We start from the raw sequence: 14,837 nt of genomic DNA, 5'->3' as shown, positions 1-14,837 counted from the left end.
CACTTAAATAGATGGGAAAAGTTAGCAAAAGAATTTTTTTGATATTTAAAAGTAGAACAATTAGCAGTCCTTAGAAGACAAATGTAAGAACTAACAATACTGGAGACTTAATAACAGAGTAAACAAATTTTTAATGGTACTTGTGACATCATAACAATTAGTAGACACACTTATTCACAAGAATAAAGATTAATAATTTTTAATATTGCAATTTCAGTCAGAAATTAACAGACCATCATCAGTGTATCAGCATAATCACGAGGTGAAGCTAGAACAAAGAATGTTAATCCTATTTACAGAGCTTTGCCATGTTGAAAGTGCCACCATACACATGGTAACAAAAAAAAAAAATGAGATTGCAATTAAAGCAAAAGCCAAAATTAACATTTTGAAATATAAAAAATTACAAAATTTAGATACATAAAATGATTGAATGACACAGCATTATATATATATATAAAGGGAGTGGGGTGGGGATGAAGAAAAGCATGCTATTGCTTGCCATTTATGAGACACTTCCAAATCATGGCAGTGGATAGACAGTCATATTAGTCTTGTGAATATGCTGGTCTACTAATCATAAGTAATAAATTGATCTGGAAGAACATTTTTGATGGAAAGCTAGTAATAATATTATAATTGTGTGGTACCAGTGTATGTACCTTGTACACAATTGTACACTGGGTACTGATAGGGGGTACTCTGTGGTTAGGCAACATTATTATGATTGCCTCACCATTAAATCTGTACATCTTCAACAATTTTTAACTTAACATCGTATTATCAGTTTGTAAAAGGTGTACACAAAACGTTTTCAGTACTGTTTTCTATTATCAAGAAGGATAAATAAATGGCAGTTAAAAAAAATGCATAATTATCCAACAGAAAACCACAAGGAATAACTAACTGCATTTCACTTCTTGATTGGCTGTAATCTACTGGATAGAACTAGGCTATTTGGCCTGATGAGAGCCCATTCACCTCCTTTAATTCCTGTGCAAATTTCAGTTAGTGCACATTCTGACTGAAATTTGCTCACCTTTACTTATTAAAAATGCACGATGATCCCTCATTGCAGATTCCACATAAAGAAACCACTTTGCTCTTGCTTCTTTTTTGACTAGTCAATGTGTGCTTTGATGGTAGCACTTACCTTATTTGATTTACTGTCACACTGTGAATGTCTTGATATTTGTAACAGCTCAGACTATTTATTTAAAATTAATAACTGCTCAAATTTTTTTTTTTTTTTTTTTTTTATGAATTGGCTGGATGTGTGTCATGCATGCCCAGCACATCCTGGATATATATCCTGCTTTGTACACCGATTGAAGGTATATATCAAGAAATTGTTATTTTTTTAAGTTTAATAACTATTTAAAAAGAAGCAAAAAAAATTACAATCACTTACCTTTTTTAGCATACGATCTATTGTTCTACAACATTGTTCATGAGATTTTGCAAAGCTTATAAAAAGCTGAACTTCTGAAAGCTTCAAACTGTTTGATTATCTAACTAAAATTAAAGTTATACTGATCTTCAAACTTCTGTAGCTGCATTCCATACTTTGTAAATAACCAGTCAATACTCATATTGACTGTTGGGATTTTATATTAATTCCCTTATTTTGTGTATTCTGTGATCTGCTTCTTCTTCAGGATTAAATTAACAAAATCTGTAGATTTAAAAAAAAGTGAAATATACTAAGCAGAAATATACTATTTCTATACAAATAATAAGGACTATTAAAGACTGGTATCAAACAATTAGGCTACATATTAAGGATTATCAGATGTGTACATCATGGATAATCTGATTCATGCATTTAAAATATTAACATATTAAACTGAAGTATTAACAATGGATATTATTATTATTATTATTATGGGCGACTCCATGGAGTCCTTAGACTCGTCAAGGGAGGTCCTAAACATGTCCACACAACTATACGACATTCTCACAGTATCTATCATACCTTGCCTTGAACTCACTCACCGTCGTAGCACCCACAACAGACTCTGGCAGCTTATTGCACTCATTTATCACTCTAAAAGTAAAGAACCCAGCTCTAACACCTGCTAACCACACTCTTGCCCAGTTTCCATAGGTATCCCCTAGTTCTCTCACCACCAGTTCTGATCTCAAAAATATCCTCTGAATTAATCCTATAGAAAACCTTTAGCAATTTGAATGTCTAGAACATATCTCCCCTTTTCTGCCTATCAACTAATTTCTGCAACCCACAAATCTTCAACCTGTTCTCATATGGTTCATTCCATAGACCTGCTATCATCTTAGTCACTCGCCTCTGGATCCTCTCCACCTCCTCCCCATCAAGAAGGAACCTAGGTGACCAAATCTGGGCACAGTAATCGAGATGAGGTCTTATTAAGGCTCGGTACAGAGGTACAATAACTTGCTCTTGTCTCTGCTCGTCAAGGTATTTTTCAACAACCAAGTGAGTTGATGAGCTTATTTTGCTACTTTTGCAATGTTCCCCCTAAACTTCATCTTCCTATCCACCAACACTCCCAAGTCCCTGGCCTCATCAATCTCCTGGAGTACAGTTTCACCAGTGTGGAATACTGCTGCTAATCTTTTCACCCCAAAATGCATAACCTTACATTTTGTCATATTAAATTGACATTCATTCTCCTTAGCCCAGAACTCCAATCTATCCAAGTCATCCTGCAAGATTTTGACATCTTCTGCATTCACTATTGACCTAACCAACTTTGCATCATCTCATCAGCAAACAAATGAACTGTTCCTCTTAGATCCTTCCCTATATCGTTAATGAACAAATTAAACAGCAGTGGTCCAAGAACAGAACCCTGCGGCACACCACTAGTCACAGGCCATCTTTTGGACTCTACTCCTGATTAAATTACTCTTTGATATCTCTCCATCAACCACCCACCTATCCATCTCACCAACCCTCTGTCCATTCCCATATGTTGTAGTTTATGGATTAGAATTCCATGTGGTATCCTGTCAAATGTCTTTGCCAGGTCCATCAGTATCACTGTAAACCCATTACCTTTATCCAGTTCAGCCATCACCGTGTTATAAAACTTGAGCAAGTTACTGAGGCATGATCTACCCTTCACAAAGCCATGCTGTCCCCCGTACAGTATCTCATTTTCGTCAATCCATTCCTCTATTTTTCCCTTGACTACTTTCTCCAAGACCTTGACAACGACTCCTGATATGCTGATCGGTTGGTAATTTGCAACAGTAGTCTTGGATCCTTCTTCATGCAGTGGAACTATTTTCCCCTCTTTCCACACCTTCGGGACTAAACCAGACCCAAGACTCAGATTAAACAACATGAGCAACGGCACTGATAATTCTTTAGCCACTTCACGCAAGACCTGTGCCGGTATACCATCCAATCCCACAGATGTATTCACATTAAGGTTCTGTAATAGACCATTCACCTCCACTTCATTCATCACAATTCCCGTATAAACTAATGGTTCCTTCATTTTTTTCAGTGTCACCACCTGGATGATATACTTTTGCAAAGTGCTCGCTCAGTAACTCCACTATATCGACTGATTCAGTGACCTCCATATCATTGTCATTCCTTAAAATTATTTTGCCGTGTACAGTTTTTTCCTTGCTTGCAGCATATTGAAAGAACTGTTTGGGATTCTCTTTAGCTTGCATAGCTAATTTCCTTTCATAATCCGCTTTTGCTTTTTTTACCACACTCGTTACCCTTCTGGCCTGCACTTTATACCGTTCGTGTGCCTGCAGGTCACCTCTTTCTTTAAATTCCCTCCACAGTTGTTTCTTTTTTTTTTGTAGCTCAAGCTTAATAAGGGGTGTTAAGGGTCAAAGCTGTATAACTGAGAGGAGACCTCCACATAGCCTTTAAAGGAATGCAGAGAACCGACCAGGGCTTCTGACCTAATGTCCAATCCTCACCTTCTCGTGGTGCACCCTGTTGGGTATCTACTTTGATACTGAACGAACGAGGATGGGCTGGCAATTTGGGATTTAGCCGACCAAATTGTATTCTTATTGGTTAAACCAAAATAAAAAATGATGGTACAACATGACAAAATTTCATGCCGGCTGGGGCGTCGCCCGGTTAAACAAGGCCCCCGTTGTTTTCGCCAGGGAACCAGGGTGAACAGCGAAAAGTCAGCTACTGGAACAAATCTGAAAACAAACTCCAACTCAACATCACCAGAGTTAAAGATCGGTACTATCAACGTAAGAAGCCTGAATGGCAAAGAAATGGAGCTAGCTGAGGAATTAAATAAGTACCAGATCGACATAATAGGGGTGACTGAAACAAAAAAGACCAAAACTGGTGAGATCTTTCTGAGCAATAAATACAAAATGTTATATTCAGGCAATAACAATCAAGGAAAAGAAGGAGTAGTCATAGTATTCAACACTAAATACGAGGCTAATCTTCTTGAATGGCAGTCAGTCTCAAGTAGAGTAATGTGGGCAAATATGAGAATGGGGAACTGGACAGTGAGACTTATTTGTGCCTATGGTCCCACAGAAGGTTCTACTAAGGTAGAAGTGGAGGAATTTTTTGAGGCTTTAGAAAAAGCAACTGACACAATGAAAAAGGAAAAGTTGGTCCTTGTTGGGGATCTAAATAGTAGAGTAGGAAATGATTGTGAGACATACAAAAATATTTTGGGAAAATTTGGAGAAAAGAGCAAAGCTAATAATAATGGCAAATATCTGTTGGATTTCTGCTCAGGACATGGACTGGTTATTACTAACACCATGTTCCAACATAAAAATGTGCACAAATTCACATGGAGAGAAGAGGCTAGGAATAAGAAAAATCTCATTGACTATGTTATTGTTGATAGTGATATTTTCTCCCTGGTGCAGGACACCAGAGTGTACAGAGGATTTGAAATTGGAAGTGATCACTATTTAGTCTTGAGCAGGATAAAATTGAATTTCATATTGAAAAGAATAACATGTAAGAAAGTTTTAAAGCGAATAAAAGTTGAGCAGCTCTCAGATGTGAACTGTAGACTAAAATACAGAAATATTATTGAAAAGAAAATGAAAGAGTTTGAGAACAGGAATCAAACCTTGGAGATTCAGTGGCAAACTCTGAAGGAAACATTGATTGATTCTGCCAGAGAGGCATGTGGTGAGGTTGTGTGCAGAGATAAAAAAATCAGAACTCCCTGGTGGACACAGGAAGTTAAAGAGGCAGTGAAGGAAAAGAAGAAAGCATATCAAACTTTCCTGGCAAATAAGTCAGCTTTTACTCTTACAGAATACAGAGACAAATGTAAGAAAGCTAAACAGTGTGTAAAACTAGCTAAACAAAAGTCATAGGAGGACTTTGGCAAGAATATAGAAAATAAATATCAAGAAGGTGGCAAAATATTCTGGAGGTTGTTGAAGAAGCTTAGGAATGGAGGAAAGAGTGCTGTAAAAGGAATTAGAGATGATAAAGGTGAAATGAAAACAGGAGAAAAAGATATCCTTGAAGTATGGAGTAATTACTTTGAAAAACTGCTAAATGAAACAAGCAGTGATGACAGCACAGTGATAAAAAAAAACACTGACCAGGCATGCAGTCAGGAATACATATCCATACTTGAAGTAGAAAAAGCCATCAAAGGCTTGAAATGTGGAAAGGCAGCAGGAGTAGATGATATTCGACCAGAAATGCTGAAGTATGGTGGTATAAGAGTCTTACAGTGGCTGCACTGCATAGTTCAGAAAGCCTGGACAGAGGGACGAATTCCCGATGATTGGAGTAGAGCTCTCATAGTACCCATATATAAAAAGGGAAATAAAACTGAATGTGAGAATTACAGAGGTATTTCCCTACTGAGTGTTCCTGGCAAGATCTATGCAAGTATACTTGAGAAACGGTTGAGAAGAATTGTGGAAGAAAAGCTTGGTGAAGAACAAGCTGGATTCAGGCCAAATAGAGGCTGTCAGGATCAGATCTTCACTTTACGACAAATAGGCGAGAAAGCATGGGAATATAACAAAGATCTGTATTTAAGTTTTGTCGATTTGGAAAAGGCATATGACAAGGTGCCAAGAGAGAAGCTATTCAATACACTGCAGTTATATGGTGTCAATGGGGCATTATATCAAGCAATACTTAGTCTTTATTTGAGTTGTGAGTCAGCAGTTAGAATTGAAGGAAGTACAGGAAGATGGTTTAATGTTAAATCTGGTGTGAGACAAGGATGTACATTATCCCCTCTGTTATTCATTATCTATATGGATCACATTATGAAGGAATGTGGTATTAAACATGATATCAAAATTGGAGATGTTAATGTCAGCTCTTTGCTTTATGCAGATGATATTATACTTCTAAATAAATCCGCTACAAGTCTGCAAGATTCTCTGACTAAATTGAATAGCTGTTGTAATAGATATGGTATGAAGGTCAGCAATAAAAAGACAAAGACAATGAAAATAGGCAGAATCATTGAAAATGTCAACTGTGTTGTGAATGGAGAACTTGTGGAACAAGTAAAACATTTCAGCTACTTAGGCACAATTTTTACTGAAGATGGTAAACTAAATATAGAAATAGACAACAGAATCAGCAAAGCTGGTATCGTGGGAAGTCAATTGAATAAATTCATATGGAATAAGAAAGAAATTAGTCGGAACACTAAATTAGCTGTATACAAGACTGTGTTCAAACCAATTTTAACTTATGGATCTGAGAGCTGGGTCAGAAGTATAACACTTGACCAAAGACTAGAGACCGCAGATATGAGAGTCCTGAGAAAGATTACAGGCGTGAACAGATGGCATCAATGGCAATATCATATTAAAAATGAGGATATTAGGAAAGAACTTGACATTGTCAGCATCCAGGAATGCGTTAGCAGAGCTAATCTCAGATGGTATGGTCACTTAAATAGAATGGGAGAGGAAAGATTAGCAAAACAAGTGTTCTCTGCCAGGTTGGCAGGAAAACGACCCAGAGGAAGACCAAGATATTGGTGGATTGATACGGTACAAAGTGCCTTAGACGATAGAAATATAAGATCTGATAATGTTGGAGTCTTGACAAGTAACAGACTGATTTGGAGGAAAATTGTAGATAGGAAGTTAGTAATGATGTAATTTTTTCATGTAGTACTGTCATATCCTGTACACCCCTTGAGGGTACATGGCAGGAATTTGATGATGATGATATACAATCAGCCATAACCTCCTGTAAATGCTCCTTGACCACTTCCCATGCTCTATCAACATCCAGCCCTTGCAGTTGCACATGCCATGGCACTGATCCAAGCAATCTCCTAAGATTGTCATACTTCCCAGCAGGTCATTCCACATATACCCTCTTAATCGAAAATTCCACACCTTTAGCCACCTCCCAGGTCAACCTTATGATCACTCTCACCAATGATCACTCAGTTGGCAACATGGTTATATTCATTACAGTCAAATTCTCAGCTGCTATTACCAGGTCAAGAACTCTCACCCCTTAGTATTTTCATTTACATGCTGTCTCAGATAGTTATCCCTTAATAATTGAATAAAACCATTTCCTTCCTCACATGTGTTCTCTCCTCCTTCCAATCAATGTTACCATAGTTGAAATCCCCCATAATAATTACCCTCCTTCCACTCATTTAATCAATTTGTTTATGCATACTATCTCCACCATCTATTTTATCACCTGGTCTATAGCAACACCCAACTGTATGTTTTATTCTGCCAGTGTCAATCTCACACCAAATAGCCTCAAATTAGCTCTTTTCACTATCCTGCGATACGACTTCAATTCTCCTTGGCTGCAGTTCATCAGCTATCATCAGTAACACCCTTCCTTCCATTTTATTCTCTCTGTCCCTCCTAAACACACTATAACCTACACATTCTATCCCACTAACTATATCATCTTCTGTCAGCCATGTTTCACTGATGCCAATAACCTGTGGCCAGGAAGACCCAATCAAGGCCAAAAATTCTTCCTTCTTGTTCCTAATACTCCTGGCATTAGTATACATGAAATGCAGTGATCCCTTAGTCCCACCCCTATCTTTATGCGATGTTCTAACTATCCCATTTCGATTTTTTGTCCTTAGTACTGGCTCAGGTACATTATACATTATGTACCTGATACACACACACAAATGGCTAGAAGAATGCAGCACAAAAATTCTGTTACCAGTTTCATAAAAAAGACAATAAAATTGTATATTCACTAACTTGGTGTTAGTGACTAATGCCAAGTTAGTGAATATACAGTTTTATTGCCTTTGATTTTGGCAGCTTTGATCAGTGATTTTGACAATCATTGATAAATAATATAATGTATTCAGGAAAGATGGGTTAATAATATAACATATTCAGGAAGAATAGGTAGGGTAGAGAGGTATTGCTAATGATTGCATGGGGAGTAAATCCATTCATAATAGAGATCCCCAGTGTTGTTGCATATGTAATAGGCAGTGGGTGTGAGGTAGAAGTTAACAGAACAAAATAAATAGTTGGATGCTGCTGCTGCAAACAAGGTTAATGGAAGAGAACTGAATTGCATACATAAATTAACCTTATGGATGCAAGTCAGACTGTTACTCTGAGTGATTTTAACTATAGAGAATAGAGACTTGAGGTAGAAGGTGATTATGAAAAACTGACAAGTCAGCTTGAAGGAGTGCTTTGGTATGAAAAATTGCACAGTAGAGGTTTCATAAATGTATGGGATGTGATCACTAAGGAATAACTAAGAGACTCACAGAACAAGAATGTTGGATCTAGTAACAGCACCTGAGAACCTGTTTTGTCTCCATCTGGAAAGAGTGATGATCATGCATGTTTTAACTTGGAATGTGCAAATCATGTGAGAGTGTTTAATTAAAAAAAAAAAAAAAAAAGGATATGTGGAACTTTAAGACATATGATTATGACAGGCAGCATGAAGTAGTGCATTGGAAGTAGTCAAAAAGGGATCTGAGGGAAGCTGTGGCTAACTGCATCCCTAGAATTAGGATAATAATATGTGTGGGGGTTAAATGAATAATTAACACTTTGAAGCAAGAACTGGTTAAAAAGAAAATGCTGTAGATCCAATGCTGGTAGAAAAGGGATGACCATTCCCAGAAGCAGTATATTTTAAAAACAGGCCAGGAGAGTATGCTGAGTAAGGAAAACTTCAATAGAAAACTTATTAGCCTTACTGGTAAAGGGAAATGAAGATAATTTTATCATTTTGTTGCATGTAAAAGGAAGAATAGTCTTAGTGAATGCATAAGGTAGAAAAGTGTCAGATGCTTCAGAAATAACTGAGCTGAGTGATCACTGAAGTAATCTATACATCACAGACAGACCCATTAGCTGTCTGGATAGATTGAAATGGAACTTGATGAAAGGATAGACGTGAATTGAAAGTATTAAACCTATTCCAACAGTTTATTCAGACATGGAAGTTAGATTGGATGGGATATCTGCCAAAGTTATTCAACCCAACATGAGCACATTTGCTTACTAGTAGAAGCAAGGCAAGTAAGTCCCATTATATGAAGATGGAGTTAGGATAGAAGCAACCAGTTATAGAATAATCAATATCTCTTCATGGTTATTATTGTGTTCCAACATACTTGTTAGATCTGTATCTGGAGGTGAATGGATAGCACTTTAATCTTCAGAAGAGGATTAGGTCTTGAGCTTTGGAGAGTTATGTTAAAGATGTGTGTAATTTTAAGGGAATCGTCTTGTACTTATATCCATTTTGAGATATGGCATGGCTGCAATGTAAATTTAATGGAAGGGGAAGAGGGGGGAATACATGGGTAAACAGCAGTAAAAAAACCCAAAATTTGGTTATGTGGATGATACATTAGTCATACATTTCACTCTTGAAAACAACATGACTACTTTCTAGACATAGTTTCTCTGAAGAATACAAACTTGGTTATTCAGTGTACCCATGCTGGAAGATAAGTCCATGCTTCATCTCACTGCCATTCCATGCGGGGGGAAAAAAAAAAAAACAGTGAATAACTAAACACTAAGAAACAGCATAAAAATAACATCTTTAGCAGCATAGAGAGGAATCGATAACTTAAGTACCTCAGCCATGCCATATCTCAAAATGGATATAAGTACAAGATGAACAAGATCTTGCATTTTTCCCAATCCAAACACTGACAAAGAATTCAAAAGTTTGATAACACTTCATTATATCCAACATGTAATAGACAATCTGAAATACTTTGACTTCATATAAAAATAGCTTTCATTCCCTATGCAAGAAATATGTTTACATCCTAAACCATTTTATCAATTGCTTAAAACTGGGGTTTATAAAATCAATTATTTATATAGTATTTGTTATGTAAGAGAGAGAGAGATCCCTGCATCAGAATACATTAAAGATGAGGAAATCTATCTATATGTTCACTGGGTATCCATGAATGCCATATGGTCTCACTCCAATGCTTGGTGATGTGCTACCTCAGGCCTCACTTGCCATGTAGTCCTGTTGTTTGCTTTTCTGGAGACTTCAACTCTCTGAAGATTAATTGCTCCACACACACACACCATCCATCCATCTTATTGATGGTCTACTCCTCCCTCTTTTTCCAGGAATTTTACCTTCTATTACTGTTCTGAGAAGCCCTCCTTCCATCCTTTCAATGTATCCAAAATATTTTAACTTTCTTTTGTCAATATCCTTAAGGAGCCGTAAAGTTCTTCTGATCTTTTCTAACACCCATTCATTTGTACACCTTTCAGTATATGATATCCTCAACAGCCTTCTGTAGCACCACATCTCAAAAGCAGATATCCTTTTCTTATCTGACTTCTTTAGGTTCCAAGTCTCACATCCATAAGTTGCTGTTGGAAAACACTGCATCCAAAATCCTCAACTTTGTTCCCATGGAGATAGATCCATCCTTCTATATTTTAGACAAGTCTCTGACTGCTGTTTTAGCCATTCCTAACCTTCTTCTGATGTCTTCTGAACAGCAATTCATTCCATTAATAATGGATCCCAGGTACTCAAACTTGTTGACTTCCTCAATTCTTTCTCCATTAAAGTATGATATCCTCAACAGCCTTCTGTAGCACCACATCTCAAAAGCAGATATCCTTTTCTTATCTGACTTCTTTAGGTTAAAAGTCTCACATCCATAAGTTGCTGTTGGAAAACACTGCATCCAAAATCCTCAACTTTGTTCCCATGGAGATAGATCCATCCTTCTATATTTTAGACAAGTCTCTGACTGTTGTTTTAGCCATTCCTAACCTTCTTCTGACGTCTTCTGAACAGAAATTCATTCCATTAATGATGTATCCCAGGCTCAAACTTGTTGACTTCCTCAATTCTTTCTCCATTAAGGTACACTTGTTTCTCAGGAGCTTCCCTGTCTGTATATCCTTTGAGAACCATAATCTTTGTCTTGCTAGGATTGAGTTGAAGTTCTCTGTTATTACTGATCTTGTTAACTTTGTCAAGAATTTGTCCTAGTCCTTCCATGTCATTACAAAGGAGTACTGTATCATCAGCATACCTCAGATTACTGATCAATCTATCTCCTATCCTAATTCCTGTCTTGAGCTTATCCAATGCTTCACACATGATGTCCTCTCTATATATATATACTAAACAGTTGAGGAGAAAGTAAACATCCTTGCCCTGCTCCTTTTCCAACTTGAAGCCAATCAGTCAATCCAACATGGCTTCTTGCTCCCTGTACAAGTTGGCTATCAACCGGATAGTGTGTTGAGGAAAACCCATTCTTTTCATTACTTCCCACAGTTTCACATGCTGAGCACAGTCAAAAGCTTTAGAGTAGTCTAAGAAACACATTACCACCAGAGGAAGTCTAAATTCTTTATATTTTTCTGTGATCTGTCTAAGGCAAAGGATCTGATCTCTGGTGCCCTTACCTCCTAAAACCTGCTTATTCCTTGGGCATCTCTGCTTCAACTTTGGCCTCAATCCTATTTACCGTGATCTTCGATAAAATTTTGCTTGCATGAGATATTAAACTAATAGTTCTATAGTTCTTGCATGCTTTCATATCTCCTTTCTTATGTAGTGGTATGAAAACAGACTTCTTCCAGTCTCTAGGCCATGATCTTGTCTCCCATATCCTTGTAATCAATCTATGAAATGCTCTTATACCTCCATCCCCTGTGGCCTTAATTAACTCTGCTGGGATTTTCTGCACCTGGTGCCTTATTGCTGTTAAGCTGCTTAACTGCTCTTTCAACTTCATGCATAAGTGGAGAGGAGGTTCCAAATCAAAATTTTCTTGGTGAGAGGGCTCCTCCACATTTTCTTTATCCACTCTACTGTACAGTTCCTCACAGTATTCTTTCCAGCTGTCTTTGATGCAGAGGCATAGCTAGGGAGGAGCAGAAGGGGCAGTCTGCCCCGGGCAGCACTTGGAACCTTTTTGAACTTTTGCAGTTAATTCTAAAATAGTCTCGAGAACTCATTTCCAAATATTGCAATACTGCTGCAAATGTTTTTCACAATTGCTGTAGGTGCTGCTAGTTGTGAGAGGAGTTTTTCTAAATAAAATTGATTAAGAATTACCTACATTATTATGAAATAGACATTGGCAATGTCATCGATTTTGTTAACAGAAAAGCAAGAAAAATAACATTTTAGATGTCGAAATTAAAGTTTTACTTCAAAAATAAATATAGTGTTTTAATTTATTTCTCTATACATCATTTTGACTTTCTGTAGTATTTTTGGTGTGTATTGAGAAGGGCGGCAAACTCAGGGACCACCCCAGTCGGCTAAAGCTCTAGCTACACCACTGCTTTGATGAGATTCAATTTTGGGCTTAAACTTTTGCCAAGATACTTCTTGGCTGTGTCCTATTATCACCATAACTCCTTTCCAAAGCATTCTGGTGAGTTCTCCTCATTGGTCTCCAGAAAATCATCCAACCGAGTTGATGTGTCTTCTGTGAATCCACTAGAAATTACTTTAACATCCAATCTAGTGGAATGTGCCTGACTTGGAAGTTTTTGGAGTCTTAGTCTTACTTTGGCTCTTACTAGTTGATGGTCTGTACCACAATCCCTGCATCAGAACACATTGAAGATGAGGAAAAGAAAACACAAATCAGATTAGTCTATCATACAACACAAAGTTCATCCATTGCTTTGGCAAGAAACAGAAATGCTATTCATGGTACTGTATGGCATGCTGCTTTGTTAGAAAATTCATTTTAGAAATGCTACTTATACTCGATGCAATAAAAAAATCAGGGCATCGTATTATATTGTGTTCATTCATCAAGCATTACACACGCACACACCTTGGATACAAATGCACTTTGTGTTAAAATGTGTGATTCTAGTTAAGTATATACAATCACATATTCATGGTTAAATCAGTTTTCGAATTGATTACATTCTAGCTTTGATACACTAATGGTCTGTTGTTTAATGGATATCTAACAAGCTCTGAAGAAGTGCACACAAAAAATAAAAATAAAAAGTATATGAAATTGCTAGTGAAGTGTCAAACTAATAAACTTTTATCTTAGAATTATATGATGTTCATATTGGAACTCTTGAAAAAGGTAGGTCTTGCTTTAGCAATTTGCACAAATTTCCTAAGTGACTGTAGTTTGCATCTGTAATACTCAGAGGGAAGGTTATATAAAATAGGCTTGTTATATGGATGAAGTGGATGAAAAGATATTAGGATAATGTATGGAGAACTACGTCTAATAGAAGTGTCACCAACTGGTCACTCTGTGTAGTGGAGATACCATAGGGTTCTGTACTTGAGTCATTGTTTGACTTGTGCATTAAAATATTGGGATTGGTATGGATAGTAATATATAGTTTTTTGTTGATGATGCAAAATTAGGAAGGATGATAAAGGGATATTTACGATACACATACATTACTGACTTTTTAAGAGACACTTAACCATGAAAGGTTGTAAACCTGTAGCACATTAGGAAATATGATGAAATGAGTGGGTTTTTTTTTTTTTTAATTATTATTTTAGTATTTTTTGTTTTACAGCTAATCAGCTAACGCCTTTTTATTCCCGTATACGGGGAGTAGACGAGACCATTTAGCCCTGTCTAACTTTTGGAGACTGAGTGGGCAGTTCAATCTCCACTGGTACCAATCAGAGATAGATGGCCCAAGGCTATCACTAATTAAGCGGTACTCAGTGAAGAGAGACGGCTCAAATGTGCTGCCATCTCATGGTCCCTAACCGTAACACATTATATTTAATGTCTGAAATAATGTGGGTTCTACGGTCGATTTTCTTGAGTTTACAGGACGAAAAACCCGAGTTTCCGGGAGGAAAAACCTGCTTGCCTGTGCCAGAGATCGACTAACTCGGGAACCGGTCGAAAAAAGGCTTAGAAAAATTTCCTCTAGTCGCCGACTAGACTTGAAACCAAGTCTTCCTTCGTGCGGCTAAGCGCCGTGGTTGGCAAATGCCACATCCACTGAGCTACACAGGCTTTTTTGTTTTACATAATCCAGAAATCCTGCTCTAGAGATTAAACTTTTTTGAGCTACTTCAGGCCTTCCCCAAGCAAAGATATAGTATCACACCAGGCACTGAAATTCATCTCTTTAAAGATAATCACAAACATCCAAGCAAGATTCAAACCTGCAGTCTATTGGTACGAGAATGGGTACTAACCACTTAGCCAAACTGGCTGATCTGAACAAATTGATTGTATGAGTAAATGATAACAAATTTTAGTTCAGTTTAAATTAAATTAATTTAGAGTAGAATATTATATTAATGGCTAAAGCTGATCATAGATAGACAGAGTTCAGGTTTAGGAAGAACTATTGCTAAAGTGGTTAAGTTGTTAAATCAGAAAATTGCAATGTTAAGG

The 14,837-nt window shown here is 37.0% G+C and overlaps 1 protein-coding gene across 1 annotated transcript in view; it reads left to right on the top strand.

Annotated features, from left to right (window-relative positions):
- LOC150099417 (NPC intracellular cholesterol transporter 1-like) overlaps positions 1 to 14,837 on the top strand; it is a 477,548-nt gene that overhangs the window by 458,818 nt on the left and 3,893 nt on the right. The gene's annotated exons all lie outside the window — the stretch shown is intronic.

Source organism: Typopeltis vanoorti, chromosome 14 (assembly GCF_054136105.1).
Source record: "Typopeltis vanoorti isolate ZY-2024b chromosome 14, IOZ_Tvanoo_1.0, whole genome shotgun sequence".
Lineage (NCBI taxonomy): Eukaryota > Metazoa > Arthropoda > Arachnida > Uropygi > Thelyphonidae > Typopeltis > Typopeltis vanoorti.
The sequence above is the reverse complement of the archived record's forward strand: the minus strand, read 5'-3'. Positions and strand labels throughout refer to the sequence as shown.